The following is a 15,214-nucleotide window of genomic DNA, read 5'->3' as shown; positions in this document are numbered from 1 at the left end:
GCGCCCTGGAGTCGGGCTGCCCGGGGCGGGGGGGGGACAGGCTCCGGGCCCCCCAGTGCCAGGGACCCGGGGGGCGCTCCTAGACAAGGCGAGGGGCTGGGAGCCGCGCACCAGAGCGAAGCACCCAAGGGCCCTCCACGCCCCTCAGCCCATCCTCGCCCGGCTGCGCTGCTGCCCCCGGGGGCAGCGGGGCGCGCTCGGGCCCCGCGGGTGACACCCCCGCCGCGCTTTTCCTGTCCCCGGCCCGTGTCGGGGTCACAGTCCCTGTCCCGCTCTGCCGGCGCCGGCTCTCCCCTTTCGCATCCTTCTGCCGCCCTGCCTGGGGAGGCGGCTGCTCCTCCCACCCTCCCCTCCCCTGGGAGGAAGGCGGGGGGCAGGTGGGTGCAGTCACTTCTCCGGGGCTGGAGCAGCCCAGCGCCATCCCCGAGGAGCGATTTGTCGGGGCAAAGGGGGGGGCCTTGGCCCCCCTCCACCCCCCTTGCAATCGCTTTTGTTGCTTGCACAAAACTATATTACGTAAAATCTAGAGCAGCCCCCCCATGTGATGGGGCTCCGGCGCCTGCCCATTGGCGGCCGGCTCAGGCCCGCCCCTGTTGTGAAACAGACCTTGCAGGCTGCGTTTCGTAACCGAGGGGATGGGGATTGCTTGGAGGGAGAGACAGGGAGCCTTGGGGGGATGTGGGGGGCTACATGGCGGGGGAGGCTGGGGGAAAGGAGTCACTGACCCCGCGCCCGCCTGCAGCATCCCCCTTGGGGCGGCGCAGGCTGCCTGGACCGGTTCCTACCAGACCACCTGGGAGGGGACTGGCTGCTTATGCAAGTGCTTGGCTTGCAACGCCGGTGTCCCTGCCTGCGCCCGGGTCCCCCGGCTCGGTGCAAGGCGCTGCCCGCTGGAGCAGGGCTGGGCTCCCTTCGGGGAGTTCACTGGAGCTGAGGAGACGTGTGTACATGCGGGCTGAGGAATGTACAGAATGTACCGAGAGCGCGAGAAAAGCATTATATTAAATAAGGATGAGTGTGCATGTGTTGCTCGTGTTACGCACTGGTGTTGCATATTCTTGTTTGCATCGCAGGAGCTCCTGGAGCTGTAAGCAGTCTCATGCCAGCTCCTGCAAAGACTTATTGTGCTCGGAGGAGGCCATCCCTGCTCCAAAGTTTGCAGTTTAAAGAGACAAGACAGACGGAGGGTGGGAGAAAATAAGCCTTACATTGTCCCTGGTATCCAGAGGAGAAACTTGACACCCAGGGAGATCAAGAGATTTGCTCCAGGCCACACACGAGTCTACACCACAGCTGGGAATTGAATCCAGATCATACCAGTACTTCCCCTCCACTGGAACAGAATTAGAAATGTATAAGTACATAGTCAAATGACATTTTTTCATATATATTCACGTGTCTGTGTGTGGGGCATGAAGGCCATGTGGTGTTCTGTCAAGCCCCAAGAACTATTAATCTAGTGTCCTGTCATTCTGCAGTATAATTGTGTGGCAAAGGCAGTTTTATATAATGCATTCCTGAGGAAATGGCAGAACCATATGAACTTTATTGTCCTCTCTGCAGCTCAGCAAATCGTACATTAGATAAAGTATTTTTGCATATTCAACCTCCTTGGAGGAGGAGGTTTGTCTGTTCCTTGTAGGCTCCCTGAGTTAAAAAAAAATCCAAAAAATAAATACATAAATAGAAATAATGACTAAATGTGCTGAAACCTCCACCCGTTCCCAGGTATTCCAAACGCAGAAAACGGGGGGCTCTATTCACTGGAGAAATTAGAAACAGCCATTGCAGATCAGACCAGACCAACCCTATCAAGACGGCAGAGCGACTTTGTGACAGGCTGTGAGTGCATGGGATTGGCTCACCAGATCTCATCTCCGGGTGCACCTAATGCAAGTGTTTTATAACTGGGTGGACTGTGCCCTTTGGCATTTAAAGTTACACGTGGCGTGGCGCACAAAGGAGCGAGTAGATGTTGTTATAATTTCAACCAGAAGAACGGGGACAATATTCAGTCACCGTGGCAACAGACACCAACACACTGATTCTTTATGCAGATCCAGGGCTAGAACAGCAAGCAGCGCTAGAACGTCAAAGCCTTTATGTAAAGGTGGGATATTAAGTATCTGCTACCCATGCTGTTCCATTTATCGGCTAGCCCTAAGAGCAGGGGTAACTACTGAGAACATAACAAGCTTCATCCCAAGAAATTTTTTTCAGATGCATTTGTTCCTCCCACTAAGCATGTTTGGGGACCGCATGTGGGGTGGGAAATTCATGCAGAGCAAAGGAACTGTCTTCCCTCATATTGACCTACCCCTGGTCAATAGTCCACGCCACTGAATGCATATTCAATGGAAAGGAAATATATCCCTGATCATGATATGGTTGCCAAAAGTGGCAGGTCCTGTTCTCTGGATCCAGGGCTACTTAGTCTCGTCTCTCATGACACTGCTGTTGCAGGAGATGTCATCAGTAGCCCCACACCTATGGCTGTGCCCAGGGTTTGAATGGAAGATCTATTACTAAAGAACCTCCCCTCCTACTGGCTCCTTCATTTAGCAAGAGGGACCGTAGTTCAGCAGTTCTCAACACATGCTCCAGGTAAGGATTGAATTGAGAGGGATCTATGGAGTATGGGAATACTGTGCCCATTGCTGAAATAATTAGTGATGGGCTGGAGAAAGAGGGAAGAGGAGTTCCTTTGATTAACTGTTTGTCCTTCAACCCTGAGCACAGCCACAGGTGTGGGGCTGGTCATGGCTTTGAAGCAGGCCTGCAGGTTGGTTTGGGCTATTTTTTGCTGTTGGTTACAACCTAATACATAGGGTCATGTGCATAAAAGCCACCAAAGCCATAGATTAGCTGGACCTGTCACGCTTGGTTTGTACCCTGTGCAGTCAGTAATACATCCTCTTTCAGGGTGACCTTCTCCATATGGAAAGGGTCCCTTTAAAAATTTCAGAATCTCTGGCCCAGTCTCCTTCACAGCTGATTTATTCCTGCTGGTCACGGATTGGATGGCAGGGCAATCAGCCAGAACTCTGACCATTCATTGCTGAGAAGTTTTGTTTTGGTTTCCCCTAACCCCACACTGGATAGTTTTTTCTTCATATCATAGAAAGCCAAATGCAGGTGCTTTCCTGACATCTAGTTCCTGTTCCTTTCACTGACTTTCTTGGCCTGACACGGTGTAATTTTAAAAACCACCTTAAATATCCAGCAGTGACCATGCCATCATTAACCAACTGAGTGAGGAATTCTTGTTTTGCAAAGTGGGGTTACACAATACAAATTACATTGATTTACTAGGTGATACCTGCAAAGCACAGTAGGAATTTTTATATGGGGCACAGTCCAGAACCAGTTTAGGGTAGAGAACTCCCGTAATCATTACCATCTTAACTGACTCCTTTCTCCCCAGATGTTGTCTACGCAATCAGTGTATGTGCATGCTATTATCCTGGATAACATGGTCCAGATTGTTCCCTGGTGCTGCATTGGATTTAGTGGAGTGACACCAGGGATGAATTTGGCCCCTATGCATGTACGTGAAATCTGATATCACAACTGACAGTAGATAATTTAACAAGCTCATGATTAAGAGGAATGAGGGCAGAGGTGAATTTAACAGCACAAAGCTAAAGGCAATGCCTGTGAAGGTAGCAGTCCTAGGAAGTCTTCAGTGAGCACCTTGGACAGCTAAATAGGTAGATACTGAACTGCAATAGATAATACAGAAATAAATTTTCAGTCACTTTTTAGGAAAGCAGATCCCTGTTTCTGTATCTCTAGTCAGCAAATAAGCTATAGGCTCTATCTACCAATCTATCTATCTATCTATCCACACACACTCCTCTACCTATCTACCTAAATATCTAGCTAGCCCCCTCACACACCCCATCTATCTACCTATCATCTTGTGTGATCCACATCACCATCATATCTGAGTACCTCATGGCATCTATTTTGTCTATGACATTTCCTGGGAGTAAGCTGGATTGAAGATATTGTGCAGCAATGAAAGAAGTGTCTTCCCCCTATTGAAGGCACTGGAAATCAGAAAACTTCAGTGTCTGTAACCATTGTTTTTTAAGGGATAATTAATTATTTTAAACCCATTCCCTGCAAATAATTGGCATGATTCATTTAGCCCTTTTCTCCACTGCCAGGGTGTCTCCAAGTGGCTCTCGTCCCCGGAGTGTATTCGTTTCTTGTGCAACGATACATTTACTTGCAGTATAGAATTCAACCACTGGATTTCTCTGATTGCCATATAGAGATCCAGAAAAGCCCTGGTAAACAAAGACCACTTGCGTGGAAGCCTGTGTGCTTGTGTCTATAGTTGCAGTAGTTTTATTAATAAAAGCCTCCTCTTTGTGGCGGGCTGGCATTCCATGTATCAGGACAATTTGAAAGCACTTGAATTTTGATGTGAATGTTATTCTCTCTTGGGCTGATCACAGACAGTTTGCTGCAAGTGTTTGATATTCCAAATTTGAGCTGTTGATTAGCTGTGAATAGTCATGTATGTTCAGTGGTATTGTTTCAAGTCCCTGAATGTCTTATGATCTGGAGAAGAACTCAGAGAAGCCACTGCAGCTCTGACCTTGTCAGTAAGAGGGATCGGACAAATAGGATTAGGGAATTAAAGAAAATTTTAATCTTTTTCCTTGCTAAATCGCATGGACTTTGCCTGAAGTGACATCATTCCTAGAAAAAACATCAGATTTCATCTCCTCCCAACCACACAGAAGAACTGTGCATTCATCCAAGGTCCTGGCAACATGGCTCGGATCTACATCTGGCTCCTTTAGCTGCCTCTGTGCCAGGGATCTGGTGAAGGGCTTGAAGGAATTCCGTCCTTTGAAGCAGCTTCCCATCTATTATTAAACTCTCTGGGTGTGAATACTCCAGCTTGCAAGCTTAGCATGTGCTTTCTGTGGGCATTCATGAGAATAAAAATGTGACCTCTTGAGAGTTCCTGGAAAGTGAACACAGCAGGGCTACAGGCAAGGCCACAGCTGACTCAATAGTCACTTCAGGGAGATTGTTATGAAATGTATTTGCAGTATTTGCCTGCTCTGACACTTCAGATGTTTCTAGTGGTTCTTTCTTCTTCGTAATTGGCTAGTGATTAGAGCCAGGTTTCAGAGTGGTAGCCGTATTAGTCTGTATCAGCAAAAAGAATGAGGAGTCCTTGTGGGCACAAGGACTCCTCGTTCTTTTTAGTGATTACAGCAGCATTTCTCAAATGCGGCCACAGCTTCCTGGGCAGTGATGGGTGGGGGGGAAGCAGCGGCCCCCTCCCCAGGGGCCACCAGAGTGGTTGGGCCCCACCCTCCTCTGGGGGGATGTAAGCTGCAGGAGCAGGCAGTCAGTGAGTTCCCCACCTTCCTGGGGGTGGTGGGATTAGACTCATCCCGGGGTGACAGGTGACAGGCTCCAGCCATGGAGCTTCAGGCTCTATCCCCAGGCTCTTTCCCTGGGGTGTGGGGCTTTGGGCTCTGTTCCGTGGCTGCCTGGTGGCTGGCTCTGGCCCGAGCTCACCCCATGATCACGTCTAGTCCCCACTGTCTCCCCCAGCGCCCCAGCGCCCATGCCCCCACTGCCTCTGCACCCACCTCCCCATCCAGGGCTTCATTTGTCCCTGAGCTTGCCAGGGCTGAGTAAGTCTGCTGTGAAAAGTGATGTTAACAAACATACATATATCACTTTTTGCAGCAGACTTCTTTATAGCTAGCAAGTCTTTAAAAAAAACCAACCCAAAAGAAACAACAAGAAAAAAAGACAAGAACGTTCAAAGCACCTTATTTGTGTTTCTATTCTGTTTAGGTCCAGTAAAGAATAGAGACAATTGTACATTATTTTTATTATTGAGTCTGCAAAAAAACCAACAACCCTACGTAGACAAATTACAATGATTTGGGTATGTGTATGTGCATATTTATTTGTTTTTCCTAAAGTTAATTAAGTATTTTAGGAAAAATTGTCAGAGCGGCCACCAGCAAGAGTTGGTGGCTGCATTCTGAGGCCACCAAAATATTTGTAGTGAGAACCCTTGGATTAGAACATCTTGTGTATGTCATTGGCATTTCCCCTTCACACAGTGAAGCCCAGTTAGTTCATCATTCCATAATCATCATGGTTTGTATCGTAGTGTCGAGAGGGCCTAGCTGTGATCGGGGCCCACGGTGCCAGGGGCTGTACGTACACATAATCGGAGACAATTCCTCAGCTCCTGTTCCAGCTGCACTAATGGGGCTTGATATAAATCACTGGATCTCCACTGAAGTCAGCAGCTGAGGCTCTGGCCCATGAATCTCAGTGGCATTTTCCTGTCTGCACAGAGATCGGCTGAGTGGGTGTTTTGCCATCACTTCGCTGTGTTTCTGGGCAGGTTTGGCTCAATACATAGTCAGTGGGCCTAGCCCAGAGCTGCCATCTCCACATGGGACTCTGGAAGGCAGGGGGTGAGAGGGGCTCTCCAGCACCCCGAATGTTGAGCTCCTACAATATTTGGAGGATGCTTTTAGCTAAGAGATCGTTCGGAGCAGGTCACTGTGCCACAGCAGCACAACCCAGCAGGATCAGGGAGGCCTATGGATGGTCCAACTCTGCTCCCCTCATCCTGGCAGGATCAGCACCAGTGAGCAAGTGCTCAGTGCTGTGAACAGAAGTGCCTGTTAAGTTTGATTAGCAAGACAGCCTACGCCCCTGCAAATCACAAATTAAGTACTAAAACAAGGGCCCTCTTCTGCTCTGCTTCCACACTGGTGGGACTCCACTGATTTTGGAGGAGCTACTCGTGATTTACACCAGTGTGACAACAGAATCAGGCAAAGTCACTTAATCTCTCGCTGTGTGCCTCAGTTTCCTACCTGTAGATTGGGGGCGATAGCACTTCACTGCCTCACAGGGCTGTTGAAAGACTCTCTCCATTCAGAGAGGCTGCAGGCATGGGATCTGTGTAAGAGCCCAAGGAGATTATGGAGCATCCCAGGGGATCAGGACGAGGTAAATCTAATTGCACATAAATGCCTCCAGGATTAGCAAAGGCAACGACACCCCCTACCTGCGCAGATTGCTCTAGCAGGACTAATCTGTGTGGGAAGTCCAGGGAAGGGTGTGTGCTGAACACAGATGCCCAGCAATGCCTCTTGTATGCTGGGCTTGGGTTTGGCTGGATGACAATCTTACCACAGCTGACTGAATAAACAGAGGGCTGCCTGAGGCATCGAATCCAGTGATCCTTAATGTCTTTGGTCCGTGACTCAGCTGAGGGTCAATAGACTCATTCCCCACTCTACAGAACCCATACTCCTCCTCAGCTGGAAAACACAGCATGTGAATAAAGCCGGAGAGGTTCTTAGGCACAGTCGAATCAAGAGATGGGGTGGGGGGTGAGGTTGCTGGGACGGTGCTAGCCATTTCTGCTGGGCTCCCACTCACCTGTTAAAGGCCTCATGATTCCCAGCAAGGTACACATCAGCAGCTCTCATATGGGTTCCCTCCCCACCTGCCTTTGGCTTTGTGTAGCGAAATTGTGAACTGTGGGTGGGTGGAGCATGTGTTGGGGAGACTGAACAGATGGCCAAGTCTTTGTCTGGAGTGATGTCTCCATTAAAACAACCTGCTTCAATTGCCAAGGAAGAGCTCATTTACCAGGCGAGCCATTAAATACAAAGGGCCAGTGCCTTTGCTCCCACTAAGCTATGCACAGGGCAGGATGAGGTGGAGGAGCAAAATGTCTTTAAGCCACCTCTGTGATCCCCTCAGCCAGGAGCTGACAGGAGCAGGCTGGTCCCCAGAATAAGGTGAAGCAACCCATACGTCTCCATCACATGCCAAATGTATGTGTGTAGTCAGAGGTATGTATACATAATGGGCCAAACGTGGCTCTTAGTTCACTCAGGTGTAAATCTGCAGTAGCCTGTTGAAGTCAACAGAGTCACTGTGGTGAATTTGGCCCAGGAAGAGCTAGATTGCCTAAGCCTTACTCCCATTGGTGGGCCCTCCGTGCAAAGGAAACGTTCCAACGGTAACCGCTGTCTCGCTTCTGCGTCTGTGCAGAATTCCACACACAGGTGGCTTCTTGTGCTTTTGCATGATTCGGGGGGAGGGGGAAAACACATTAGTTGGGCTGAAATTTCATGGAAAAGCAACATTTCCAGGTAGAGATTGGAGATATGATTTGCTTGAGATGGCATGAAAAAAAAACAACCCCAAACCCTTCACTTTCTCCCAACTCTAGTATTAACATTCACACCAGAGTGACGGTGAACTACATGAGACCTCACTGGAGGCCCAAATCCCCTGTGTGGACAAGCTAGGCTCCTCTTTGTCCCTGCTCAGACCATAAATGCCCACCTGCATAGTGTGTGGCTAGGAATGTGGGAGGCAGCCAGTGCAGAGTCCTCAGGCTTTGGAAGCCCGGATGTGCCTTAGCAATACATTCCAGATTCTGCAGCCCTGGGTTCTGGTTCCTTTTCCTTTGGGACTTTGCCTTTTTGCCCATTTTATTTGCATGTTCCTCTTCCTGTACTTTAGACTTCAGGTGAATCATGCTTGTATAAGTGACTCATGGCTATCTTCAATCAGATCGCTAACCAGCACGCCGGCTTTCATAATGCACCAAGGAGTCGCCTTTTAAAGGGGACCCGGTTGTTTTTTTCCACTGAGGTGACTCCATCTGGATCTTGTTGTAGTGAAACCTCTCCCAGCAAATCCCCTGGAACAGAACACGAACCCTCCTGGATATTTCCACAAAGGGGACAAACCTGCCGTCATTCCCTGGTGGATTTTAAAAATGTGGTATTCAGCTTTAGAAATCATGAGATGTCTCCATTCTTCCGAGAGACCAAATTCAGGAATCCAGTAAAGAACTCTAGGAAAAAGACAATTTGTTAAACAGTATTTCAGATTCTCCTAGAAAAGTTGACAAAAACAAGCCCTGGGCACAGTGCAGTGGAGAAAAACTAGGGGACATCTTATCATTGGTATTTAACAAAAAAAAGAGTGTTATAACCACATGCAAAAACCTTAGAAAGATATATTACGCGGGGGACGGGAGAGCACCACAAGGTATGACTGACATTCTGGGAGCGAAAAAGGCAGCAGAAATTTCAGCTACAAGAAGTGAGTTCTGTTTTCTCTTATTGTTTAGCTCAGACAATAAAAAAGACTTTGGTGTTTCCTAGCGAGAGGGAACAAATGACCTATCGAATTAAACAGAGTTAATAGTGGTGCCGTTGAGGTGTGTGAGTAACGGGAACACTAGAGCAAAATGACCTCACTCGCTACCACCCAAGCAAAGATGATCTGTGTATAGCAAGAGGGAGCCAAACTCAGCAGTTGTTCAGCTGCATAAAATCTGGAGCAGGGAGCCAGGCCAGGTGCTTTTGCTGTTGAGTTAGTTCGATGTATTGAACACCTTCATAGATCAGGACTCTCAGGCTGACCTCTCCTTTCCCCCTTGAAATAATCCTACCCCTCCTTCTTGAATTGCCAGGGCTGTAAAATGTATCCAACCCCCAGCACTGGCATTGCAAGACTATGGAGCGCAGGACACGGTAAACAAGTGTCCTCTCCTCGTAAACACCAAGCAGTCAAAGCACACAGCAAATTCTCCTGAAGCACACTGTGCACTGGGAAGATGGTAACGTGGGAAGCCCTTGCAGGGTTGAAATGTGGCTCAGATAAACATTCCAAAGTTTAGATGCTCATCCTAAATTAGCCATGTCCCAGGAGATCCCCACGCCATGCTCCTTGATCCACCATCCACAGGTCCTGCAGCAGTCAGTCCCCTCCGACTTGGTTTTGTCCTGTACCTGTGGAAGACTCCATCATCCACAGCCTATCCTGAGATGCCCAGCACTCTTCTCACTGAGCTGGCAGATTCGATGGCATCTCTCCCTGCTCCCTTGTAGAACCCAGAGCTTTTTATTACAGGTAAGAGGAAATAATGGACTGTTGGCTGAGGTGAACTAGCCATGTGCTCTATGTTCAGGGATGCAGATACCTCTGGCGGCTGAGACTTTACTGTGTTTAGCAAAAGAACAAAGCCTTCCCTGCCTGTTATGGCTTAGTCCACATAGAAAAGAACTCTTAGAATCGGCTACCAGAGAAGGTAGCAGGGACACGTAGTCTCTCTCCCATTCCAAGCCCAAGCTCTGCCTCTCTAGCAACCTCCAGATGCAACTATGGCCTGCACTGGATTCTGAAGCCCCAGTTCCATGCAGTTGCAATCGCTTGCTTGTTGCTTCTCAGCTGGAACCAGCCTCTACCCCATGCTGAGGGCACCTGGGCCCTGGCTCCATAGCTCAGGAATTAGAGCGCTGGTCTTTGCAATGATATGGGAGAGCTCTGTCACAAACTTTCTGTGACCTTGGGCAAGTCTCTTAGCATCACTAGACCTCCGTTCCCCAGCTATAATATGGAGATAATAGCCCTGCCCCATGCATCGGGGTGTTGTGAGGAGAAATACATTGGAGACTGTGAGGTGCTCAGGTACTCCAGTGATGGGCCATCTAAGTACCCTAGAGAGATAGATGAAAAGCAGAGCATGGGAGATCACTTGAACGTACACAATGGTTCCTCTTTACACACAGTCTAGTACGGGGGATTTTCCTGCAGGGCTACTTCAAGACATGGCACTATCCAGCTGCACCCAGGAGCCCGCTAGGACTTCCCAGCTGGAGATATCTCACAGGGTAGCTGCTGCCTGTGGACAGACTGAGCCCAGTGCCCCTGGACCAAGCCAGATCACCTCAATCCTGCTAATTAAAGAGGGCAGGGCTATCCCCAGGCCTATAAATGGTTGCTGTTGGGCAGCTGGAGGAGGAAGGACCAACATGGGCTGGGCCCTGGGGAGGGAAAGCCTTGCTGGGGTGGAGTGAGCTCCTGTTGTGAGTCCCTGGAGCCGGGGCTCTGGAAAGCTGCCAGGAGCTGGCATGCCAGAGACCCCTGGGGCTGGGAAGGGCGGCTGTGAAGCCTGGGGCCAAGGACAGAGTTCAGACTGGTTTCTGTTTGTGTGAGAACCTTGGTTAAAGAGAAAAACCTCCTTGGCTGACCCTGGGTGTGGCAGCGCATGCATTGAGGCTGGAGAGAGGCCTAGCCCAGTGACAGGCCCATATCCTAAAGAGAGCCTAGTGCGATAACACTAGTGTTATATAAATATGAGTGAACATATGTAAACAGCATGGGACTTACATAACTATGGCTCTGCTGGTTTCTTTTGTTGTTCTCCTTCCTACACCCCACTCAGGAGCCTTACATAACGTGGTTTTTTGGTTGCTATAATCATTCTTTTTCACAAAGTTCCTTCTCTATAAGGCCTGGAGCCAGTAGAGCACTTTGAGGCATCCCAGGGGGACCACTCAGGCACTTCGACACCTGATTAAGTGCATTGATGAATGAGGCAGTGTTGCCTAAAGGATGGAGCCCTGGATTGGGACTCAGGCGTCATGGGTTCAATTCCCTGGTCTGCTGTGGCAGCCAAGTCCTTCTCTCTCTCTCTCTTAGTTTTCCCATCTGTAAAAAGGGGCTAATGATACTGACCGTCTTTGCAAAGCACAATATAAGAGCTGGGTGTTAAATGAAGGCCTTAATAAAAGCTTAACCTTTCTTGATCAGAGATCTACAGGGCATTAGCTGAGTTTACCAAATGGTTGGGGAGAGGCGGGTTTTATCCACACACTGCAGTCTGATCGTACAAAACTACATGCAAGACTCAGTACCATTCACAAAATCATCAAGGCAAATGGCGTTTTGCAAGAGCAAAATGTTTTGCATGGTTTTTGCATATTCAGGCCCCAATTCAGTTAAACCTCTTTATCCAGCAAAACTCTGATGTGCATCGTTAACTCTAAGCAAGTGTTTAAATCCATTGGCTTCAGCTGGATTCCAGCATGGGTTTACTCACATGGGTGAACCGGGACGTCAATTAATTTTAAATATTATCCCTCATGTTTGCAAATCACTGAAGAAATCCTTCTCATTTGAACCAAATGCATGAGTCATGCCCGGTATTCCAGGGGCCCAGAAATAATGGAACTGGCTACTTCCACAGCAATCCTTGGAATATGGGGGAAGAGGGAATCTGTCATTGCCTGGAGAAATGTTTTCTGAATGAAAGCAAATTAACTGAATGATTTTGCTCCTTCCCTGTGCAATGCTAATCTGGGCTGGAGATGCTGTGTCTGTACAGCTAGGGTGACCAGATGTCCCGATTTTATAGTGACAGTCCTGATTTTTGGGGCTTTTTCTTATATAGGCTCCTATTTCCCCCCACCCCGTTCCAATTTTTCACACGTGCTATCTGGTCACACTACCACAATGAGGCCCTGGTCTGTAACAGGGGCTCCAAGGAGCAAATAATGCCTGGTAATACAGTGTGGACAGTATTCTGCCCTTGCCATGGTCTAGCCAAGGCCATTGGGCTGCTGGGGATTTGGGACAGGTTCAGCTTCTGAGGCAGACAAACATGTACAGCAATGGCTCCCGGAGAAAGTTCTCACTCACATGACAGTGCCTGGGTCCAGGAAACCTTACACTGCTTGCCAGAGCAAAAGCCTTTAGTCGCAGAAATTATATAGCATGCCGAACGTGAGGTGAGAGACCTTTGAACTGTGCTGGGTTTGTCAAAGCAAAACAAAGTAAGCACCCGGTCCTGCTTTCCCCACAGCAGTGATGTTTGTACACATGTAGCAGTGGGTTTTGGCAGATTTTCGGCACAGCTGGAATTAAGGGAGGGGGGAGAAGCTGAACAGCCCCAAGGGCAGGGGGGAAGGGGGGACTCTGCCTCCTAAGTCCTTACTCATGTTGCACCATGGGGCAAGGGAAAATAATCTGCAGCTGGGCCCGCTGCTGGCTGGGAGATGCGGTGCAGAGCTGTGGCGCAACCTGCTGCCCACGCCACACCCCGTTGTCCCCAGAGGGACTTATCAGAGGAGCAGCCCCTGCACTCTCTGGACACAGGGTCTGTGCTGCTCGAGAATCCATCACCAAAGGGGCAGGGGCATCCTCATGGCTGCATGAAGCAAAGGCACACTGAAGCCAGCAAGTATCCCCGCAGACGCCCATTGACCTTGAGTAAGGCCTCAGCTGAGCATAAAATGCTCTGATGTATCAGATATTTGGCTTTAGGCCAGACTTCTGCCACACGTCCTGCATGTTAGAAAGGAAAGCCGAAGTGGAAGCAGAGAATGCTGAGTAACGGTCTTTTCTATTGAGGGCTCCATGTTAATCTGAAAAAATAGAACTAGGCTTGGGAGAAGGCGGTTGTTTTCGTAATAATATTGACACCTAACATCAGTTTATTTTTCAGCATTTGTTTTTGTTTTTATCAATGTACATGTTCATAGTTGTGCAGAATTACGGAAGGATCAGACATTGGGGCCGGGGGGAGGCAGACAATAATCATTTCATGACAGTAGCTGCTGCAGGTCAGAAAGTTAAAGTTTTATAACCAGTAAACCACAAATTGTCAGCACCACGTGTCAAAATATACCCAGTAAGTTTTCTTCAATCGAACACTGCGTTCTCCAAGCAGCATTTCACTTACTTTGCCTCTCAGTATGGGCTGATTAACACCAGTGGAAATATTTTTCCATCCATTTGTGTGTGTATGGTGAAATTGACATTTACCAGTTAGAAATCGACTCCATCCAAGCCTAAATATAACTAAAGCACAATCTTTAGATCTTGGTGTTTGCTTAGTAAACCACAGCTACTTGACGTGCATTGAGAAAGCAATTCCGCTCCTCCTCCCCCCACCCCTCTAGAATATTTTTTTTCACCAAAGTCTATAATTAGTACAGTATTTTGTAACTTATTTCCTGCTGTTTGTGGTGACTGTTTCAGATTCTGCCATATACATTGTTACATGGAAACACTATTTGAAGCTGTGTTCTTTGGTTTAAATAAAACCTCAGTGATCCTGGCTTTTAAACACTTGTTTGTCTGAAATCCACTTTAGCACCAAATTCTTTTTTCCCCCTTTGCTGAGCAAAGTAAATGTAAAATATACTTTTTATTGTAAAACAAGCAAATGGATAGTCCACATTTGGAGATCATTTGCTTTATTTTGAAAAAATGGTGTTTCTTCAATTCATGATGATTAGTACAATTTATTTGTATTGCAGTCATGTCTATAGACACCGATAATGAATCATGACCCCATGGTGCTAGCAGCTGTACAAATGCATGACAAAAGTATGCTCTTTTCCCCTAAGATTTCATAGTCTAAAAACTGCAACCAGTATTAAAACCTAAGGCCTAGTTCTCTTACTCTAAGGCCTCCTTACAACACTAGAAAGGCTCCTCGTGGAGAATATCCCTGCCTGGCACAGCAATGGCACAGTGGTGCTACACTGAATCCCCTCAGCATAGGGTTGGTCTGGGAATGGAAGGGGGGGAGGAGGGGATCTGGCACATTTGATACCCCTGCTGCTCCTGGATGCCCACCACTATAAGGGGCTGTGGCCAGCCCTAAAGTAAGGGCTTATCGACACAAGGAAGTAAGGTAGGTTGTGAAGTCAAAGTGCAGTGGCTATTCGGGGTTAGCTTGTGGAACAGTTTATTCCACAATAGCTTTCCAGTCAATTTCCCCAGGTAGACAAGCCCGTAGTCAGTGCAGTGTCAGTTAAGCAGGTGCATAAGACTTTGTAGTATCAGGGCCTTCACATAGATGGGTTGGAGGGGGAAGGAGCCTAGCTCAGGCTGCTCCTGCTGAACAAACTTGCTCCTGCCACTAGTGGTCTTTAAACGTGCCAGCTGCCAAATTGCAAAGCCAGCAGAGATTGGTGCCGGTGTTCCCCATTCGAAACTGTCTGTGGTGTGTTAGGTAAGATCTCTGCAGTATCTCATACCGCATATTATACAGTGTTTACATAATGTACTAAACTACATACATACATAATGTACTAACTGCATGGAGATCCACTATCAAAGCGTAAACAATTAGAGCACAGGAAAAAAACTCACCAAGTGCCAGCAGCCTGCTCGGGTTTTTTATGGTCTCTCAGAGACAGTGCAGCCATGTGGCTCCCCAGGGAAGCCTTACGAAACAGCCCTGGGGTGATGGTTATGGAACATTTAGATTAGCTGCAAGAAACCCACTTCACCAGTAGATGGAGGTGATGCCTCATTTTTAATAGCAGTTCCCTCGCCATGGGTGGTGGTTATATGAATATGGCCGGATTGCCATAAATAA

At 48.2% G+C, this 15,214-nt stretch overlaps 1 long non-coding RNA gene across 1 annotated transcript; it reads right to left on the bottom strand.

Moving 5' to 3' along the window:
• Positions 1 to 5,855: 5,855 nt before the first annotated feature.
• LOC127055071 (uncharacterized) lies at positions 5,856 to 15,046 on the bottom strand. Its single transcript, XR_007775394.1, has 2 exons — positions 14,986 to 15,046; positions 5,856 to 8,887 (listed from the first exon to the last, which is right to left on the bottom strand). It is a non-coding gene; the product is annotated as an uncharacterized LOC127055071 (long non-coding RNA).
• Between the last annotated feature and the right edge of the window lie 168 nt (positions 15,047 to 15,214).

Source organism: Gopherus flavomarginatus, chromosome 7, assembly GCF_025201925.1.
Source record: "Gopherus flavomarginatus isolate rGopFla2 chromosome 7, rGopFla2.mat.asm, whole genome shotgun sequence".
Lineage (NCBI taxonomy): Eukaryota > Metazoa > Chordata > Testudines > Testudinidae > Gopherus > Gopherus flavomarginatus.
The sequence above is the reverse complement of the archived record's forward strand: the minus strand, read 5'-3'. Positions and strand labels throughout refer to the sequence as shown.